Source organism: Harmonia axyridis, chromosome 6 (assembly GCF_914767665.1).
Source record: "Harmonia axyridis chromosome 6, icHarAxyr1.1, whole genome shotgun sequence".
Taxonomy (NCBI): Eukaryota; Metazoa; Arthropoda; class Insecta; order Coleoptera; family Coccinellidae; genus Harmonia; species Harmonia axyridis.
In genome coordinates this window covers 22,787,723-22,811,518 of record NC_059506.1, presented here as the reverse complement: position 1 = coordinate 22,811,518, position 23,796 = coordinate 22,787,723, and the positions used below count along the sequence as shown (strand labels likewise).

General features: G+C 34.0%; 1 protein-coding gene across 5 annotated transcripts in view; it reads left to right on the top strand.

Annotated features, from left to right (window-relative positions):
- Positions 1-23,796, top strand: part of LOC123682980 (protein winged eye) — a 186,377-nt gene that overhangs the window by 69,453 nt on the left and 93,128 nt on the right. The gene's annotated exons all lie outside the window — the stretch shown is intronic.

Genomic DNA, 23,796 nt, shown 5'->3' with positions numbered 1-23,796 from the left:
TTTGTAGGAGACTAGAAATCATCATTCTACATCCAAATGCATTTTTCATCTCAATATAGAACCTGCAGTTTTGACATACAAAGGGAAACAAAATTGACCGCGAGTTCAAGATCCGAACCTACCCTGCCAATTCCAAATTTTTAGGTTTTCTTAGAAAGTTAGGAAGTTCTTCTTCAATAGGTACCCCGAACGGAAGTACAGATTTGAATATGAGGACGGATTCGTTGGAGACCATTCCTGGTTGAAAATTAGAAAATCACTGACGAAATGATAGAGCGATCTATTCTGACAACGAGTACTAAAAAAAAGCTTTATATTGGCTTATATAATCCAGTTTGACGTCGGTTACCATTTTGTAATAAATTTTTATATTTTGTTGTAACCCACATAAATAAATTCTTTGCGAATGTGTATTTCTGTGTGATATTTAAAAAGTAATATAAATGTTGTAAATCCCAATGATTCCTGGACCGGTGCTGAGAACAGGGTCCAACACAATGCATCTGGTCTATTCATCAGTTCCCCATGTTTGCACTGCTCTGAGAGTGCTGGCTATATTGTATGTTAAGTCTGACACTGACATCAATAGATGAGGCTCATGTATCAGGAACAGGGTTCAATATTTCACATCTAACGTTCCCTATCGATTTTGATGGAGGTGAGAATATCGAAGATAGTCAATATTTAGAAAATCTTATTGTGAAAAACTCGTTTAGATTTCAACACCGTGGGATAGACCATTTGATATTGCCTTTCGGTTCTTTATTTTGAATATTTGAACATCACACGTTTCGGAGTTGATTAATTCCAAAAATTGAATGAAATTTATGTGAAAAGTGATTTTCTCTAATTCTGTGATTATTTCGTTCATTCTTCCACATCTTGTAGAACAAAATCGTGCGAGAATATATCAGAAACGCACATAGTTTTCATGGTTATATTTTATTATTATATTTTGGTACTCCGAACTTACCGCCACGGCTTTATCTGTCAATTCATCAATTTGTCTTAAAGAAATCAGTTCTGCCAACCAACATTTTTGAATGCAAAAATCACTAAATTATATTTATGGAAATATTTCATTAATTTCAATGGAAATGCAATGAATTAGAGAAAATAATGTATAATACTCGTACAGAAGGCTCATTCTACCACTCGTTCATTCCGAAACTCGCCACTTCGTGGCTCGTTTTTGAATTTTGAACTCGTGGAAGAATACCAATGCCTTCTGCACATGGGCGCCCGCAGGGGGGGGCCAGGGAGGGCCATGGCCCCCCCTGAGATTTTGATTACCTCATTTTTCAGCACAACACCCTCAATATTACTTTCTCAATCCAAAGGGCAAGGAAAAAAGGAAAGTAATGGATTCACAACAATTTTCCGGTTTTCAATGGAATTACTATACATATAAACATAATATACTATACACATATCCATAATCGGCAGAGGTATTTTTTGAATTGAAAAATCTTTTAGGCGCGTTGAGCACTTGTTGGGTGAAGAAAAATCGTGGAACCGAAAGCAATCCATGCGTGTCAATTTTTTTTTAAAATACATCTTATATATTCTCTCCTATTGTCTTTAATAGATGAAGGTAAGAAAAAAAGTATTGGAGAAAATAGAAAAAAAATTTACAGATTATAGAAATAATAGTTTTTTGCGGAACTCAAGATATGCCTATACGAGAGAGCAACAAGAACTCTGGAAATTTTAGTGATCTTTTGAAATTCAGAGTAGACGCTGGAGATGAAGATTTAGAGATCCATTCATTCAACGCAGCTGGTTTGAATTTGGACAAACTTGTAGCACAAGATTGTGATGGATGCTCAACAATGGCCGCTGAAATTCTCAGGGTTCAAAATATCATAAGAGACAAGTACAAGAAAGCAAATTATTTCCGTTGTGCCTCCCATAGGTTGAATTTAGTAATAAATGACATCAGTAAAATAAATGAAATTCGTAATAGCATTGGCACCATTAATGACATTATAGTATTTTTTGGAGAGAGTACCTTCAGAAGAAATCTTATTCCAAATATTCCTTTGTTTTGAGAAACTCGTTGGTCAGCTAAATATAAATCTTTGGAAGTTTTCGCTGAAAACTTCAATACTATATTAAAACTTTTTTTGCTATAAAATCTGGAGAAATTTCAATGAATTCTTCATCAACAAAAAGAGCTGCTTAGTTATGGGCTGCAATAAACTCTTTCACTTTTGTGATTTGCTTAATGGTAGCAAGTAAATATTCAAATATATTGGAACCAAAAGCAAATACACTTAAAGGTGTTTCTATTAATTTTCTAGATTTTCACCGTCATTTAATTTAATTATAGAAATATGTGGAAAATCGCTCAGACGATGCATGCTTTACAGAAATTTTTTCCAAAGCATCATCTATTGCTCAGAGTCTCAATATAGAGATTGGAAAACCACGAATTTGCGGTAGACAAATGTACAGATCTAATTATGAAGCAGATTCAGCTGAAGATTACTCAAAAAAAATCTATATTCATCCCTTATTTAGATCATTTGATTTCAGCCCTTGAAACGAGATTTTCGAAAGAACATGTATGCTTTTTTCTTTGTTCAATTTTTTGTCAAAGAATTCAAAATTACTAGATATTGAATATTTCGCTTCTAAGGTCGGCAATATGTATAACACATTGAAAATTTAGAAAGTGAATTGAACATTTGGAATGAGTATTTATCTAAATCACAAATGGATGAAAACATAAAAATTGAAGATCTTATCGGACAATGTAAATTTTCTCCTGCTATCAAACAATGCCTTATTCTTCTCCTTACATTTCCATGTACTACTTCTACTATAGAGCGTAGTTTCAGCGCAGAATTAAATTTTAGTTCAGATTAAATTATGCGTACTCTGTTGTATAGCGATTAAGTATTTTGTCTTCAGAATTAATATTGTTTTTATGAGTTCTTTTTTGCAATTTATGATTTGTTAACTTTGTTTATATACTTATTTATTGTTTTTACATTACGGAGCAATTCTGTGTTCTTTTGAATCATATTTTAGTATCATGTTTTAAACTTTATTGTTTGCGTCATTCAGTGTATATTTCAAGATTTAATATTATTCTTTTATTATTTTTATAAACATAGTTTTATCGAGCATATATGTATATATTTTTTATTTCGTTATTACTCGTTAATTTTTCTTTATTTATTAGTAATTATAATAATTATTTCATTCCGTTCACTTATGAATATAAATACAGAAATAGAAAGAAACGGAATACTAATATCGCCTACGACAATCATGGACGCCTTATCGTTTTTCAACAATTTTCATTTTGCCCCCCCTGAGAAAAATTTCTGCGGGCGCCCATGCTTCTGCACTTGTATTATAATAGTTATTTATAAATATAAATATAAAATTTCAGTTGAAAATATTCCATCATCAGGTATTCTTTTTAGTGAAATAGTTATTTATAATACAAGTGCAGAAGGCATTGATTTTCTTCCAAATTCAAAAACGAGCCACGAAGTGGCGAGTTTTGGAATGAACGAGTGGTAGAATGAGCCTTCTGTACGAGTATTATACATTATTTTCTCTAATTCATTGCATTTCCATTGAAATTAATGAAATATTTCCATAAATATAATTTAGTGATTTTTGCATTCAAAAATGTTGGTTGGCAGAACTGATTTCTTTAAGACAAATTGATGAATTAACAGATAAAGCCGTGGCGGAAAGTTCGGAGTACCAACATAGAATAATAAAATATAACCATGAAAACTGTGCGTTTCTGATATATTCTCGCACGGTTTTGTTCTACAAGATGTGGAAGAATGAACGGAATAACCACAGAATTGGAGAATAGTTATTTATAATACAAGTGCAGAAGGCATTGATATTCTTCCAAGAGTTCAAAATTCAAAAACGAGCCACGAAGTGGCGAGTTTTGGAATGAACGAGTGGTAGAATGAGCCTTCTGTACGAGTATTATACATTATTTTCTCTAATTCATTGCATTTTCATTGAAATTAATGAAATATTTCCATAAATATAATTTAGTGATTTTTGCATTGAAAAATGTTGGTTGGCAGAACTGATTTCTTTAAGGCAATTTGATGAATTGACAGATAAAGCCGTAGCGGAAAGTTCGGAGTGCCAACATAGAATAATAAAATATAACCATGAAAACTGTGCGTTCCTGATATATTCTCGCACGATTTTGTTCTACAAGATGTGGAAGAATGAACGGAATAACCACAGAATTAGAGAAATAACTATTCCGAAACCATTCGATTGACTACGCATGAAATTTGGAATGCAATTTAGAGAATATACTGTATTGTTATTTGAAATTGAGAATTTCAATTTCTGAATTATGGGATCTAGTGAAATTCATTCAGCATTTGAAATGAATTTCATTTGCATTTCAGACCATTCCAAATAACTTTGGTTAGGTATATCTCTGTCGGTCTTTGTGGCCGTAAATCTAATACCATATTAGTATAATTCAGAGTATTCTTCATTTCGATATTGGGTATTTTCGAAGACAACCCACTTTTATATCATAAGCATTTGAAGTATAAAATATGAGGATATATAGCTATTATTACAACTAGGGAAATATGAATAGTATATTTCCCGAGGTTGTCAAAGTTACATCCCGAGGGCGGAGCCCGAGGGATGTATAGACAACCGAGGGAAATGTATTCATATTTCCCGTGGTGTAATCAATAGTTTTTTTCTGATTGAAACAATCTGATAAGGAAAAATTATTATTAGATTGTATATTTTTGTAATAATTAAATTTTTAACGTTGCTATGGGCCATGTTTCTGAGAATCTTGGTTGACTGGTTTCATTTTGACGTCTTGTCAAAAATAAAATTAATGAAAAAATGTCGAACTACGTCGAAACTCAAGCGGCAAAGGCCCGTGAATCTTTGGTTCCAGCCAAATCTCAAGCTGCCTACAGTAAAGAGTACGAATGCTTTCAGGAGTGGAAAAGAAAAAAATTGGTGGACGGTGTGAGCGATAGTATTTTGTTAGCATATTTCCAAGATTTGGTATGTTGCTCTGATTCTTGTTATTCTTGATGTATGATTAATTCATTCGATCCCCAGTCCCAGAAATATTCTCCAAACACGTTATGGCCGAAACTATCGATGTTAAGATCAATGCTACATTTGAAGGAAAAAACTGATGTCAAATTATTCGATGAAGTCGAAGCATTTGTTAAGAACAAAAATAAAGGATACGTTCCTAAAAAATCATCAGTGTTGTCCCGGGAGCAGCTCAAGACATTCTTGAGTGAAGCTCCTAATGACGTTTTTTTGATGTATAAGGTAAAAGTTTCATTTTGATTTCCTCTGTTGATAAGATTTTTACATTCATAATTTTGAAGGTTGTTTTAATAATGGAAATCTTTGGCGCCTGCAGAACACGAGAGTTGGTGAATATGCTATCTTCAGATATCGAAGATCGTGGTTCGGTAATCATAATCAAAGTCTCAAAGACTAAGAATGATATAAACAGAATATTCACTATAATTGATGAAGAAGATCTGGGTGCTGCTCGTTTGGTGAGGGAGTATTCAGCGTTGCGCCCGCAAGGCGTTCTTAGGTTCTTCGTAGCTTATAGGAATAAGAAGTGTACTCTTCAGCCTGTCGGCAAAAATACCTTCGGAAAAATTCCGAGTAAGGTTGCTGAATGGTTGGGTTTAGATAATCCGAAAACCTATACAGGTCATTGTGGAAGACGAACATCCGCGACATTGGTTGCCGATGCGGGAGCCTCAATGACAACACTCAAGAGACATGGTGGTTGGAAAAGTTCGTCTGTTGCAGAAGGCTATCTGGCGGACAGTATGCTGCACAAAAATAAGGTAGCGAAGATGATAGCAGGTGTGGAGGGTGAGCCATCTGCAGCATCACAATCTTTGAAGACCGTTTTGGGAGAATCGTCCGAGACTGCTGCTGCAAGGAATGTTCTCAAGAAAACTGTAGTCTCGTCGTCGAATAATTATGAACAAGATATTTCTTCTTCCTTTGTATCTGGTGGAAATACTTTTAGTGGAAATTTCAACAATTGCAGTTTCCATTTTGTTACTAAATAAAGAAATAGTTTCATATTTCCCTAGGGAAATATGAACTGACGTTTCATATTTCCCTTGGGAAATATGAGTGTGTTATGACACATGGTAACTAAGGCGATATAGCTCAATATTGGTTCGATCAGAAAAAAATACATTATGTACAATTCGTTAGATTTATTTATTCTTCTATTATATTCATGTTTATCCCGAAAAATTCAACATACTAGTAATCAATCAGGAAATTAAATTTGACAGTATCGGTAGAAAATAGGTATTTTTCGTACAATCAGTATGAAATCATTAATGCCTAAAATATGTGTCTTCGGCTTAAAAATGTATAGCGAGGGTATTCTTGTCGAGGTGGAGTTAGTAACATCAACTATATTGTTGTAGTGATTCATTTTGAAGAGGACCCTTACTTCTTTTAGCTTCCAGAAAAAGGATAATTGTCTATTCGACAGTATAAAAAATTATACATATTGGATATTGACATGTTTAATTGTCAGACTTTCAGGAATGATATAACTACATTAATTAGACAAGAAAATATATTGTGAAATAGCCGAAAATGCTTCAAACATTCGAATGATTCATACTTATCATCACGTGACGAGAAAAAGTATAGACTATATAGACGATCGAAATCACTATGACGCAAATTCGAAGGCAAACACGTGGATCATTTACATTTTCGTTCCTCTGCGTTTATTGTTTGTTGCGAATTTTTACATTTCCTGTAATAAAATATGATAGAATGAGTATTTTTGAGAGTACGTATAGATTTATTTTGCTTATAGAAAGGTCATCAAGAACAAAGGACTTTAAAAACAATAATGAACTCTAAATTCAAATTTATTGCTATAGTAAGAATGAATCGAAGAAGACTCTACAATGAAATACTATTAATTGAAAATAAGTTCATAATTTATAACAAAATGATCACCATAAAAAAAAAATGTCAAATAAATAATGAGAACAAACATTTTCGTATAAGGCTCTTGATTGTCCATATTTCAAAATGTCAGTAATTCCTCGTTTATTAGTGAAATTTTGGTAGCTGTTTGCAATTAACTTGATTGCTATTTATGGGAACATTTCATTTACCCAATAAATATCATGGTTTAAGTGAATTTGAAAAACATGTCGAATAACCTGTTCTATCTTCTTCTTTCAATATACGCGTTATCATAATATAATGTACATTTATTGCGTTACCATTCCTAAGATGAGTTTCTTCTATAGGTAATTCCTATAGAATATAGCAAAAAATTCACGTGCAAAGATATTTTTCTCGTAACAATATACTGTGTGGTTTCTATATAACAAATAACCGATAATGATGTGAGTTGAACCACAGTTTCTTTCCTAGATGATCAGGTGATATAATAATGGGACGCCCAGACCGACAGTAAACATCAATTTTCATATCATATGAATGTTTTTCAATATCTTTTTAATAGCCAGGTCATGATAGAATTCTTGATCAACCGCTGAAATAATTAAGATTGAAGTATAATTGATGTTTGTCATTCAATATTTATTCTATTCGAGATTCCTAAGTATTCCAATGGGAACATTAGGGAAAGATTATTTTCCGCTGAGTTTTCCTTGAGAAAGATGAGTATAAGGAAGAATGGAACTTTTCTCCTTCTCTCAGTCTAGTGAACACTGAAATTCAACTTTATGAATTCGAGGAAATGGATGGAAGTATTCATGAATATTCAAGAATTATGAACTTCTGAGAGCGTTCGGTTGTGTTCTGTTTTATGGAGTTCCTGGCAAATCCTCGTTATTTTCGCCGACTTTATGGGTAAAATAATTGTTAGACACTACAACTTGTCATTAAAAGTAAAAGCGAAAACACCATCAAATTATTGTTACTTTTGATGGTGCACTCTCTTGGGAAACTAATACAATAGTTCTTCAGGTGGTCTTCACAATCTTCATCATATATCACGTCAATCAATAAGTCCAGGGCCTGCCACATAGATGCCAACGCCAGTCCTATACCACTTTTTTCTCGTTAGTGCCAAGCTTCGAAAGAAGTGCGTTTAAAATTAGGAAGTTGTTGATATTTCAAACCAAACTTACGAGAATGATACAATCGTACCTGGCAAATAGAATATTTAGAGTGAATATCGATATTACCAGATCGACGATCAGAGAAATTGAAGCCGGTGTTCCACAAGGATCGATGATAGGACCGCTGCAGTTCAACTTATACATGGTAGTCATACCAAAAATGAATAGATGCAAGATAGCCCACTTTGCAGATGACACTACTATTTACTATCACAGTAGAATGCGGAAAACAATTACTAGGCAGTTACAGATAGACCTAAATAAACTGGTGGAATACTTCAAGGAATGACGATTCAAAGTGAATTCATCGAATACAGTTGCAATCTATTTCGGAGGGATAGCAGTAAAGAAAGAGAAATCAACAAACGTCTAAATAGAAAATCAGACAATAGAATGGAAAAAGGAAGCAAAATATCTGGGAGTAATTCTCAAATCTAGATGAAAGAATGAACTTTAACAAACAGATAGAAGAAAATAGAAAAAAGGCAATTGCATGGCAGACTGTACCTGCTGGTCAATAAAAAAAGAAAACGTTCCTTAGAAAACAAGCTGAAGATAATAAAAATTTAAAATAGTGCTAATACGTATACAGGAGTAACCTAGTATAATACGAAAGACAATAATAAATATCAGTTGCAAAGTACACTAAATACAGTAATCAGAAGAGCGGTTGGCGCCCCATGGTATATAAGCAACCAACAAATTAGAGAAAATTGAAACTATTGAGGAAAAAGTGAACAAACTAAGAAAGAAAACAATAGAGACGTGAATGAGCATGAGAATAGGGAGTTAAGAAAGATAATACAAATCCCAATAAGATAGACAGATACGAGGAAATACCTATTGCAGAGAACCACACAGAAGAAAAAAGTATCATGCAGAAGGAAGAAAAGTCCTTCAATGAGACAACAGTAGGCAATTAGAGAAATTAGTTTTTATACAAAAAGAAGACTTGAGAATTAGGAACGCAGAGTTAAGTCTGTATCGAGATATTGAAGTAATACTACATTTGTTGTTGTTTGACAAATGGATAAAAATGTATTGGTAAAACGGTTTTTTAATGAGAAAAATACTGTTCAAGCAAAGGCAATGGCTCGATAAGTGTTATTCATCAGACTCTGCTCAATAGACAACAACCATTTAAATGTAGCCGAAGACCACCGATGCTGATGGACGCTATGGTCGTATCGTAAATTGAAGTTGTGTGAGCTAACGGTGGAGTTGAAGATATCAGAAGGCATTTGTCCATTTGAAATCTTTGTTCAAAAGCTGGCAAAAGCAACAATGCATCGTGGATATGTGACAGTGGATGAAAGATTCATCACCACAGTCCCGAATCAAAGAGAGTCAGCTTATTGGAGAGCAGTCGGCGAAAGCCGTCCAAAGCGACCAAAAACATCAGCTGGCAAGGTTATGGCATTCGTATTTTGGGACATGCATGGTATATGTTCATTGACTGTCTTGACAAAGGCAAAACACCATCAACAGCAAATATTACTTAACATTATTGGATCGATTGAGTGCAGAAATAAAAAAAAAGTTCTCAAAACAAAAAAAATCTGTTTAGCCAAGATAATTCACCTTGTCACAAATCCATGAAAAACTTTGAACTTGAACAATTTGAGCTTGAACTGCTTGATCATTCGTAAAATCTGCTCCCAGTGAATACTGGCCTTTTACAGCCCTCAAAATATTGCTCCAAAGAAAGAAATTGGGCTCTTATGAGGAAGTGATTGCCGAGATTGAAGACAAAGACGAATCCTTCTATAAAAAAAGTATTGCAAAGTTAAAGGAGTGTTGTACTACGTATATCACTCTTGACCAATAAAGTCTAATCAAAAAAATATATTTTTCTGGTTAGGCACGGGATTTATTAGGTGTTATATACCTATAAACAGCGCTCAAATGCCCCTGACCCAAGTCAGTGCTTTTCTCAAATTTTTATTAATAATATGTCTGAAGTTATAGTTGTAAGTATTATAAAGTCTTAGTGTTTTTGTTCACTTCGAATCCTTCAAAACTAACGAAGGCAGGATCCACGATACCATCCTCTCAGGTTCTCGGATTCTCTCATGTAACTGATGACAAGTTCCTTCGACGATCCATGCAATATTCACGTAAAAAACAATCCTGCTACAGTCGACTTCACGTATATCTTTCACACCCAACCGAATCCAGTCTCGTATGTTTCCCGAGACGAGACTGCCAGAATGACGCAAAAGTTGAAACCCAACTTCTCGTGCGTCGAGGTAGCGCAGTCCAGGAGGCGTATTGGCATTATGTAGTACTGTACATTTTATACTAGTCGAGTCATCACAGTCGATGCAACCAATTTCCTTTATTTCTGAATAATTTCACGAATTTCAGGCTTTTTGAAATGGCTTATTGCGTCACTCCCAAATATCCTGCCAATTCTTGTTGCGTTTGGTACGAGTGTTGATAAAGTAATGCCTTCAATTCTGCATCTTCGAAAACCTTCTCTCTCCCACCGCCATGCTGGTCTTCGACGTCGAAATCACCGTTCTTGAAGCGTTGAAACTACTATCGGCACGTTCTTCCACTAATAGCGGCCTCACCATAGGTATTTGAGAGCAATCGATGAGTCTCATCCGCAGATTTCTTCATATTAAAGCAGAAAACTGAAACCTCCCGCCAATGACGAGAATTTGGCTCGTAAGCTGCCAGTTTTAAGCGAGAATAACTTCATAATGCAGACACAAATCGACAAATTTTTCGATGGTGTTATGTTTACCTAAGCTTATTGTATGACACCTACGATCTATTTATTTCGACTACCACTTAACGCTACAGCCATCTATTGCAAAACGGCGGAAGCAGAGTTGTACATTTAATAATATAGTCAATATAGTGTGTTTTTTGACCAGGACTACCGGTTGTCCTCAAATGATGCTCTCCGCCCACACTTTCGAAAAAAGAAAAACTTTCGACACAAGAGTTGTAGGGAATTTAATCCTCTACAATATTGTTGATGAATACAAATGACGAAAAAGCAATAGGATTCGAGATATTTTCAATAATGTGTACAAAAAAAATCGATTTTTTGACCTTTTACCATAGATTTTAATAGTCGCAGACATCTTACCATATGTAGGTTCTATTCTGAGACAACCTGACAACCTTTAGGATGTCGAAATACAAATTTATACGAGTTCATAGTAAGAATATCTCAAACGATCCCGAAAACGATTCAACTTATAAAAATATTTTTGAGACGTAGGGAATCTTCGACAAACCTGATAACGAAAATAAATAGCAAAAAACCAATAACAAACGAGATATTTGCAAAATATGTGGAAAAATGTTTGAAACAGTCATTTTTCAACAATTCAACTCAACTCGAGAATGAAGCAAAATATTTACGATTCGATGTCTGATATATTATTATTTTAAAAAAAGAGAAGATTTTTCCTTCAAATCTCATAGTTCTCGAGATGCTTGAACTTGGGACACCCTATATAATATTGCCTTGTCAAGGCAAGGGTAATCGACCTGCAAGCAATAATTACAACAATACCAAGGTGTTATAGTTCGCAACCGTAAAGCCATTTGAGCTCCAGGACCATGTAGGATATGTATAGAGGTACAGAATGCCAATACGCGCCCTGGCAGGTTTGCCAATAATGTCACTAGAGAATGGCACGCGATTTATGAAACTTGTGGAGGCCCACTAGGAGGCGAACGGAGTTACGTAATCTTCGTGGAAGGATCTGCCAGCATGGAATCCTAGCACACCTTCCACGCTGCATTCGGTTCTAGGGCTTCTAGATATGTCCAGAAATAACGATAAAATAGTCTGTTTGACAGATGCTACGAATTCTATTCGAATTGACAATGCCTACTGGTTTGCATGAAAGTGGGAGTAAGTTTCGAATGGAGGTTGTATATTCGTTTTATGGATTTAAACAGTTTTATTCATAGTAAAACGAATAATTGCCTCCAATTTTTTTCATACGACAGCCTCCGAAAATGGAGTTTTGGGTATGGAAAATTGAAATCAAAAATCTGCACACAATGTGTAAAAAAGACTGCGTCATCTTTGCACAGGTTTTCTCTATTTCACGTTGATATATGAATTTTGCTTCCGAGTCTACCGATTACAGAGGAAGATTTGTCAATTTCGAGTTAAAAAAAGTTTTATCGTGTCTGTAACAGCCTCAACTCCAAAAGGAATGATACAATGGTTATAATGTTTAATATCGATTCAAAAACTACATAAAAAGGTGGTAAGTTTTTGTACAAGACGAAAGATACAAGAGATCTTTTCTTGAAACCCTCTGAACTCACAATTGTGATAACAATGTTAACGTTATGAGATTTGACTCTATTTACCAGTTTGTTACCTATTTGATTGGAAGGACAGAGGGCAGGAGCGTCGAGCGACCTGATGACAGCCAAGTTTGACATGTGTTTTTGTGCTCTTTCTTCGGAATATTAAAGTTCTGTGACATTTGTAGAGATTCAAAGGTTTTTAGATATGCGGAACATTTGTTTGCTGTTAAATAGGAACAATGTTATATCGTGTGAAAAGGGATTAACGGCTTGGCTTGATATTCAAGCTACTTGGCTCGAGCTTGACTTGAAATCAACTCAAGTTCAAGTAAGTAGTAATAAAGCTACTTGGCTTGAGCCAAGTTGACGGAAACGGCTCTGTCATTTTGCAGCCATATTTGGCCGCTTTGTTTTTCTTTGGGGCTACCTCAAATCGTTGGTTTACAATGATCGTCCCAGGACCATAAAAGACCTCAAGAACAACATCAGGGCAAATATCACCCAAATTCCTGTTGAAATGCTCGGAAGGGTTCAAAATTCAAAAGGAGGGTAATATGGAATTTTATGAGAACTTTTCATTTCACGTCATTTCCCAATTTTCTCTTATAACTTGAAAACAGTTGAATTTATGGTTGCTTTTTCCACCCAATTTATTCTTTCAAAAAACGAGCCCGAAAATGTGCCATTAATTTTGTTCTTGCTCAAAGAGGTTTTGGGATTCCCTCACTAGACAACGAATTTGGGATACCTGATACAGTGACCAAGATATGGATTTATACCATTTGGCTTTTCCACGCTGAATATCGATACATTTTGATAGTGTCAGAAAATATCGATACAATATATATCGATAGTTTTCTGTCCCTTGGCCATCCCTAATGTCGCTATTGTATGTACCAAAATCTAAACAGCGCCGAGACATTCCTAGAATCTGACCACTAGCATAAACTCACAATATTCAATATTCATAAAATACCTACTGCAATTGAATCATTGCTAGATTCAAGCCTAAATAAATTACGAGATTTTTTCCGATATCGACCAATAAATTTACAGATTTAAGTCACGATTTCGCTTTCCCGGGGTTTTCATGCATTATTCTGACACGAGAAAATCGATGACCGATATTTTCAAGGCGAACATCAATAATTTTCTGGATACAACATCGCACTAGGAGGCGTTCCATGAAATTACATTCCCTCTTGGCCAATTTGTTATGTAAGAGCTATTTATCATTATAATTAATTGCTTGCGGTTCAGACCGCTAATTTCCTTTGAAAAATTTTAACATGCATATTTATTCGTCCTTGAAACATGCCTACGAATGGTTATCACGGATGATAAGAAGGTTGACGGAGATTGCATCCCAGGAAACAGAAGTATTTTCAACGTTTCCATATCGTATTATCAGACTAGCGGTTTTCTGTGCTAAAGAAAGAATTTTTAGATTATGTCAACGATGGAAGTTTCTGGAACCACAATAAGGGCACTCATTATAATAATTTATATTCGGCCGTCATGAAAAAAATAACTGAACATATAATGGAGGTCCCAAATTCGTAGGTTTAGCAGGATTTCTTGGTCTGGAGGAGAGATAGAGATACTATTTTCTCGACACCGTTTACTACTTTTTGATGGAACCATAGAATAATAAACATAGATAGAGGGAGTATACACAATTTTTACATGTCCCCAACATGGTTAGATTACGTTGTCGGATTGTGATATATTTTCAAATCCACAATTTTACTATATCGTTATGAATGTATATTATATTGAATGAAATATATTTATTTGAGTGATTCCCTATTAAATATACAAATTCCAATATTTGGAATCCGATATGTGTCCTAATTTTTGAATTTATAATAAGCAGAATATTCATTATTTTCTGTATCTACCTGCTGAAATCCAAGGTTTGGCAACTTTTGCTCTCCTAGTGTCATCGGTTGTTTCGCGTCGTTTGGCGCGCTTGAAGTTTGTTTTCTGAATTTCTGATATATTCAGGTATTGATTTCAATATATTTTGAGTTAATATGAAACGTTGATTCACTATGGGACATAAGAAGTGCGGTCTTTGTGGAGAAACTCGCGAATTGAGTGAAATATCGTTTCACTGATATGTTTATTTGATATTTCATGTTAGGGACAAAATTCGCTTACTGAATATGACTTATGCTCCCTCTATCTATATTTATTACTCTGAGGATGAAACGAAAGATACAAAAAGATTTACTCTAGCAATTCTATACTTTCTGTGATACAGAGTGATTTTCAAATTTTGCCATTTAATAATTATTAATAAGAAATATGATTGAAAGCGGTATGTATAGTTATTTTTAGGCAGTACTCATTTTTTCAGATCTGATCGATTTGAGATGAGAATAATAATTTCATGCTTCCTGCAGAATTTTGTGCTGCGTATAGCGTATAGTAAAAACCCAAGTAGAATATCGAAAAAAAAAGGTTAAAAACCCTGTCGTGAACTCAGGAGCTTTTAGATGCTCATTCATTAATGCGTCAATTGTACCCTTGGAGACCACATGTATACCTTATACAGTTGTTGTCTCCAAGGGTAAAATTGAGGCCGGAATGAGCGAGCGCTTAAAATGAGGCGATCACTGAGTTTTCAAGCGCTAGCTGATTCCTTCGCTGATTGCGCTATTGGAGAAGCAATAACTGCGCTGTGCTACAATTTTTATTTATAGTCATTTAGTCTGACTAAAAGTGCGTTTTCCTCGAACAGTTTCCTTCGACCGCCACGTTTAGACTATTTAATCTAACCAATCGCAATTCTTGGAATAGCGTAGCTCCGCCCAGCTACGATATTGGTAGAATAGGGATTGGTTAGATAAAGTCGTCGAAACGCGGCGGTCGACAGAAATTGTCCGAGGAAAACGTACCATAGCGTTTGTCGAAAAATTAGAATGTTTTATTCAGAGAAAAGCACTTGTTGTGAATCGATTGAAATTTTAAATCAATTCAGACGCGACTCAAAAGTCACACTTTCACTTCTCATAAAAGATATATTATTATTATTTGATTAATGGTAGGAAAGAACATAAATTTAGATATAAAGAGGAACGTTTATTAGAGCTTACTTTATATAACAATTTCGAAGGTTCATTATTGAAAATAATATATCAAAATAAACCGTTAAGAAGACATGTCTACCGTATCATTATGTTCTTAACACCTTATTTAATTTGTTATATCCTAGCATTCACCAATTCAGTTCCTTACTACGTAACGTTACGATAATGAAGTAGGAAAACATTGTTTCACAGATGTTTGATACCATTTATATACAATTTTCTCACAACTTCTGTATTCGTTTCATGGTCAATTGAGATTAAATGATGATGAGAATTGTCTACAGAATGTCTAGCCATGTTAATCGAAATAAGGTTACTAAATATAGTCAAAATAAATACATCCCATTATGAAGAAAGGGCTATTTCTTTTCGAATCATTCGGTAACAGGCTTCTTTAACTACGTGATATTAGATATTACCATTATTCACTATTTGGCTTGTGAATTATTCAATAATATATGTCCCAAAATTAATGATCAATATTTCTCCGATAAAAATATTGGGACAAAATCTCGTTCTACTTTCTAAGAAACTAACAAGAGTAGTATTAATTTTTGGCCACCTTCTTTAGTTTTCGAGTTATGTATAAGCGAAATTTGGAAAATGGTGATATCGAAAAAAAAATCATATCTCCGTTAAACTGATGATAAAGCACTGAAATTAAAACATTATTAGGCACTTTGTTACGTAGAATCCAGTGGCGTGCTCGTATTTTCAGCAGGATTTTCAATTACGAAGCTGTGACCCAATGTTATGTGTTTTCAAATGGGAACACTGATTTCTGTCAAATTTATTTAAATCTTAATTTTTACTGACTTCAAAAGTATACAAAATTGTATGGTTTGTGTTATCTCTATAAGGTCTTAAGTATTATTTCTTCTTTGTTGCTGAGATAATTAAAGTATTGAGTTTAATCATATATGTATGCGAGATTTCATATGCTATTTGAAATTGATTGGTACTTGCGCGTATTCATTCTGGAGACCTTTAAAATAATCTTCTGATTTATCCATCTCATAACAACTGTATCGATTGAAACAGTCGATCATGTGGATCTTTTCGTTATTTCCATTTTGAGATTTATCTATATTCGAATTTTGTAGAAATCAGAAAATGAAATTGATGGAAAGAGATTGCTCTTGATATAGGAAACACTATTTTTCTGTTCTCATCAACAGTTGAAATGAAACCATAGAAATATTGAAACTCTTAAATGAAAAAAGGTTATGACCATTTTTCATTATTCATTTTATACAAACCATACGATGTTATATATTTTTGAAATCAATAATAATTTAACTTTCACAAAATGGCATAGAAAGATAGTGTTTCGATTTAAAAAACATAACTTTTGGGTCATAGCTTCGTTATTAAAAATTCTGCTAAAAAGACGAGCACCACACTGGACGTAAAGAAGTGGCTCTATAATGTTTTAATTTCAGAGCTTTATCATTAGTATTAGCGGAGATACAAATTTTTTTCCATATCGCCATTTTCCAATTTTCGCATATAACTCGAAAATAAAATAAGGTGGCCTGAAATGGGTAACACTCTTGTTAGTTTCTCAGGAAAAAAAACGAGAATAGGGTATCAGACTTTGTCTCCTCAGGTTTGAAAGTTGTAGTGCTAAAACATCGAAGTTTGCCCACCCTGTACATATGTGATATTTTCTCTATTTCAGTATCGTAATGAGTTCGTTACAGTATTAAAAATAGTGCTGTAATGAACTCATTACAGCATTGTTTTCAGTTATATTTTTCGTTTTGTGGTTGTCTACACTGACTTCCGATCCTATCAAATTTCAACACATCAATTGTCATATAATTTGGATTTAGTGAAATGATTCGCAACATTATTCGTAATTCCTCTTACATAATTTACGAATTTAATGCGTAATTATAAAGTACTTCAAATTTCTAAAAATTCGGTTTAAATTCAAATTCCGTAATCTGTCAATTTTCGTAACAGTCGCACCAACTACCAAGATACAATACAAAAGTCACTAGGATATATAATCTGAAATTTTCATTGAATTTCGACAATATTTCACAAAACTTGACTGAAATAGAGAAAATATCGTCTAATACTCATTGCAGAAAGCAATTCCAACACTCATGCGTTCGAAAACTCGCTCCTTCGTAGCACTTTTTCGAATTTCGCAATCATGTTGGAATAGGAGCCCATTCTACATCTTGTTTTAGAATATACTATTTCACCAAAAACCGTCTTTGGAATACATGAGATAATCTACGAAATAACGGGTGTTTTTTTTCGAGGGATATAACTTTAAGTTGGCATTACTGTTCGAGATGGCGACCAATTTAACAGCTGTCGAGTGATTTATTCTCAGTTTGGTTTGGCAATTCATCTCGAATGGACTCACGCCTGAACAACGCTTGCAAATATCGCGCACTACGTCCATTTTATTTTGTTTAGCGAAGAAGCGCACTTCTGGTTGAATGGCTACGTCAACAAACACAACTGCCGCATTTGGAGTGAAGCTAATCCTCAAGTGTATGTCGAAACACCGTTACATCCAGAAAAACTGACTGTTTGGTGCGCTTTATTGGCTGGTGGAATCATTGGTCCGTACTCCTTCAAAAACGATGATGGCCAGAACGTTACAGTCAATGGTGATCGGTATAGAGCCATGATTACTAACTTTTTCATTCCTGAATTGAACAACCATGATGTCCAGGAGCTGTGGTTCCAACAAGACGGCGCAACATGTCACACAGCTCGTGCCACAATCGAGTTATTGAAAGATACGTTTGGTGACCGCCTAATTTCACGTTTTGGACCTGTGAATTGGCCTCCAAGATCTTGTGATTTAACACCGCTAGACTACTTTCTGTGGGGATATGTAGAGTCATTGGTCTATGCGGATAAGCCACAAATCCTTGACCATTTGGAAGACAACATTCGTCGTGTTATTGCCGATATACGACCACAAATGTTGGAAAAAGTCATCGAAAATTGGACGTCCAGATTGGACTGACTACATCCGAGCCAGCCGTGGTGGTCATATGCCAAAAATCATATTTAAAATGTAATGCCACAAGATTATCTTGCGGATAAATAAAATTCATGTCAATCGAATAATCCATCGTTGTTTTATTGCAATTTAAAGTTCTATAGCTCTAAAAAAAACACCCTTTACTATGTGTATACCTAGTGTGAAATTTACAGCGTTTCCCTGTGAATTCTAACTCGAGTTAATTTCTGATAAAATGGTCATTATCGACCAACCTAATCATACTGTGAAGGATTCTTTGTCACCAAATCCCCTCCGTCCGCATGATTTCATCAACGTCTTCACTCTTATCGACCCCATTCATCTTCAGTCCCTATACAAAACATCAGATATAAAGAATTATGAATGGTAAATTAAGCCTGGAGCCGGTTTAGCCTTCATTGCATACCATGGCGTGCTGTGCCCGTCAAATGAGCCAGCCTGTATTTTCGCAATAATCACACGTACGTCATTGTCCTCTTCACAAAGGCAGTCAAGGTTACACAGTGCGTACCTCATTTTGGAAGCGGATGTTTCGAATGCTGTGCGCTTGGGAGACATTTTATTTCGCGATTCGTTTGGATGCGTTGTTATATTACGTTTTCGAGCGGTCGTTCCTTGAACAGATAATTTCGTCACAAGTATTTTTCGGGAATCGTCTCCAACGATGAGGTTCAACTGTAGAGTCGATCGAGATGAAAATTTATTTTGGACTCAAAATAACAATCAAACTTACTGCAATAATCATGTTGGTCGCATAACTAGAACCTTTCAATTAGGAAACCTAGCAATTTAGATATAAAAATATGTTATATAGCATGAAAGTAAATTTCATTTTGTTTCTTATGGTATGCAGGTCACCCCATTTCAAAAAACGCACTTTTTATCATTTTAGTATATCTTGTTGAAGCCTGTGATTTGGATCAACCCTGTATGATTAGTGACGTATTTTATTACAAGGGAGTTGGAAACAGGATATTCAATTGTGGATATTTATATTGAATACTTCTAGTTTATTTTCGATGCCAAAATCAAGATGAATCAAATATCAGAGTTGCCAATGATGTACAGGGTGGGCAAATTTCGATGTTTTAGCACTACAACTTTTAAACCAGAGGTGATAGACAAAATCTGATACCCACTTCTCGATCTCTTTTTCTGAGAAACTATCAAGGGTAGTATTCATTTTTGGCCACCTTCTTTTGTTTTCGAGTTATAAGCGAAAATTGGAAAAATGGCGATATCGAAAAACATTCATATCTCCGTTGATATTGATAATAGAGCTCTGAAATGAAAACATTATACAGGCACTTTTTAACGTAGAATCCAGTGGCGTGCTCGTCTTTTCAAAAGGGTTTTTAATTACGAAGCTATGACCCAAAGTTATGTTTTTTTAAATGGGAACACTATATTTCTGTGACATTTTTTGAAAGCTTAATTTTTCCTGATTTCGAAAATATATAACATCATATGGTTCGTATCAATATAAATAATAGAAAATGGTCAAAAACCTTTTTTTACCTAAGATTCTCATTATTTCTATGGTTTCAACTGTTGATGAGCACAGAAAAATTGAGCTTCCTATAACAAGAGAAGTGTCCTTCCGTTAATCTGATTTTTTCTATGATTTTCAGTAATTCCCTTCGTAATTAAATTGTTCAATCATATATGCATTGTTTCATGTGCTATTTGAAATGGATTGGTATAGTATATCCAAAGTCACTTGGAGGAAGATGAATATTTCAATTATACAAGGTTTGTCCAAGTTTCCAGAAATTCCTTTGGGCCCAGTGAATTTATTGCCTAACAATACTTTTAGATAAACCCCGGTATTTTGCAGATCGCGGTATCCACTTCAAAGGTGCATCTATGGCCAAGAGTTTTTATGGAATAGTTCAAGTGACTTTGAATAAACTGTGCGTATTCAATCTGGAGACCTATGAAAATAATCTTCTGATGCATCCATCTCATTACAACTCTTTCGATTGAAACAATCGATCCCGTGGATCTTTTCGTTATTTCCGAATCTATTTTTAGATGAAAAATTTATAAAATATACCTCGATTCGAATTTTGTATAAATTAGTAAAAAGCATAGAAATAATCAGATTAACGGAAGGACACTACTCTTGTTATAGAAAGCTCAATTTTTCTGTGCTCATCAACAGTTGAAACCATAGAAATAATGAGAATCTTAGGTAAAAAAAGGTTTTTGACCATTTTCTATTATTTATATTGATACGAACCATATGATGTTATATATTTTTGAAATCAGGAAAAATTAAGCTTTCAAAAAATGTCACAGAAATATAGTGTTCCCATTTAAAAAAACATAACTTTGGGTCATAGCTTCGTAATTAAAAACCCTTTTGAAAAGACGAGCACGCCACTGGATTCTACGTTAAAAAGTGCCTGTATAATGTTTTCATTTCAGAGCTCTATCATCAATATCAACGGAGATATGAATGTTTTTCGATATCGCCATTTTTCGAATTTTCGCTTATAACTCTAAAACAAAAGAAGGTGGCCAAAAATGAATACTACCCTTGATAGTTTCTCAGAAAAAGAGATCGAGAAGTGGGTATCAGATTTTGTCTATCTCCTCTGGTTTAAAAGTTGTAGTGCTAAAACATCGAAATTTGCCCACCCTGTACAGGGTGGGCAAATTTCGATGTTTTAGCACTACAACTTTTAAACCAGAGGAGATAGACGAAATCTGATACCCCATTCTCGGTCTCTTTTTCTGAGAAACTAACAAGAGTAGTATACATTTTTGGCCAACTTCTTTTGTTTTCGAGTTAAAAGTGAAAATTGGAAAAATGGCGATATCGAAAAACATTTATATCTCCGCTAATACTGATGATAGAGCTCTGGAATTAAAACATTATACAGGCACTTTTTTACGTAGAATCCAGTGGCATGCTCGACTTTTCAGAAGGGCTTTTTATCACGAAGCTATGGCCCAAAGTTATGTTTTTTCAAATAGGAACACTAGATTTCTGCGCCATTTTTTGAAAACTCAATTTTTCCTGATTTCAAAAATATATAACATCGTATGGTTTGTATCAATATAAATAATAGAAAATGGTCAAAAACCTTTTTTCACCTAAGAGTCTCAATATTTCTATGGTTTCAACTGTTGATGAACACAGAAAAATTGAGCTTTCTATAACAAGAGCAGTGTCCTTCCGTCAATCTGATTATTCCTATTCTTTTCACTTATTTCTACAAAATTCGAATCTAGATATGTTTTATAAATTTTTTATCTAAAAATTGAATTGGAAATAACGGAGAAACCACAAGATCGAATTTTTCAATCGAAAGAGTTGCATTGAGATGCATGTATCAGGAGATTATTCACATAGGTCTCCAGAATCAATACGCACAAGTACCAATACATTTCAAACAGCACAATTATGAAAATGCATATATGATTGAACTCAACAATTTAATTACGAAGGGACAAACAAGAAATAATATTTAACTGAATAATGACAACAATTGCACAATGCACAGTCGACATCTCTTCTCGATATTTCAATAGATGAATATTTGAAACTGTGTTCAAGCTACCTAGGAAACTTTTTCCAAGTTCGTTTATCTTTTCGAAACTATTTATATAAAATCAATATAGATTCGAATTTTGTAGAAATAAGTGAAATAATCAGATTAACGGTAGGACACTGCTCTTGTTATAGAAAGCTAAATTTTTCTGTGCTCATCAACAGTTGAAACCATAGAAATATTGAGACTCTTATAAGTGAAAAAAGGTTTTTGACCTTTTTCTGTTATTTATTTTAATATGAATCATACAATGTTATAAATTTTTGAAATCAGGAAAAATTGAGCTTTCAGAAAATGGCACAAAAATCTAGTGTTCCTATTTGAAAAAACATAACTTTGGGTTATAGCTCCGTAATTAAAACCCCTTTTGAAGATACGAGCAGGCCACTGGATTCTACGTAAAAAAGTGCCTGTATGATGTTTTAATTTCAGAGCTCTATCATCGGTATTAGCGGAGATATAAATGTTTTTCGATATCGCCATTTTTCCAATTTTCGCTTATAACTCGAAAACAAAAGAAAGTGGCCAAAAATGAATACAACCCTTGTTAGTTTTTCAGAAAAAGAGACCGAGAATGGGGTATCAGATTTTGTCTATCTCATCTGGTTTAAAAGTTGTAGTGCTAAAACATCGAAATTTGCCCACCCTGTACACATTATAGAACAAATTTGATTACAAATGGAGTCTAACTTATGCATTTTCCATTGAATACATAGCTATAGCATTTCTTTTCCATATTTTCATACTGATGGAATCAAAAATATTGATGCGGATCAATATTTTTATGAGATAGTGGGAACAAATCGAATGCTTCATTTAATAACGGAATTGTAACCACTTAATTCTTTGGGAAATTGTACTTGAATTTCTTGATAATATGTACAAAATTTCAAAATTCTGTTGGTTTTCTTCAAATCTTCGATGATTTTTATTTCATGCTAACATATCATATACATCAACTGTGTAATGTAAATATACTGTAAATAAATAAATTAAGTTCGAACATAAATTATTCGTACTTTCAAAGTATCTATAGGTGCATAGATTTAGAAAGTTTTTGTCTTTCTAGTGTTCTGTGACATAATTTCAAAGAGTGATAATGACAGTACTATGACATTTCTTATGTCTTTTGTGTTCATTAAGTTCAATCATGAAAATATACACGGTTCAAAAACGTTTGTAATTTTTGAAATGTTCTATCAAAATCAGTGCCCAGGTGCGAATACTCAGGGAAATTTGGGAAGAATTCATTGCTATTATAATCGTTCAATCATTGTTGCAGATGTTGAAATTATTAAAAGGATTTTCGGACACAAACCGACAAACAAAAGTTGTTCAGAATGTTGCGATCGGTAATTCAAAAGTTAAAGGTTAAAAATATTCTTCATGTTTTGCTCTTTGCTTGGAGGTACATATCTGTCTAGGATTGCTATTGAATATAGTCTATAATCAATATTATCATTTATTTGCATTCAATCCAAAATATTCTGCATGATATGCTCAAAAAATGTATGTAAATTATTATACTGAAGGGTAAAAACCTATTTGGAATCATTTTTCGTACTTCAGATTGTGAACAATTATTCGGCTTGCTCATGTATCAATAAAATCGACACTTTTAAAAGTTGTGATAGAAACGCAGGAAATAACGCACTTTCAACAAAGGTCATTTGGAAATAAATCAT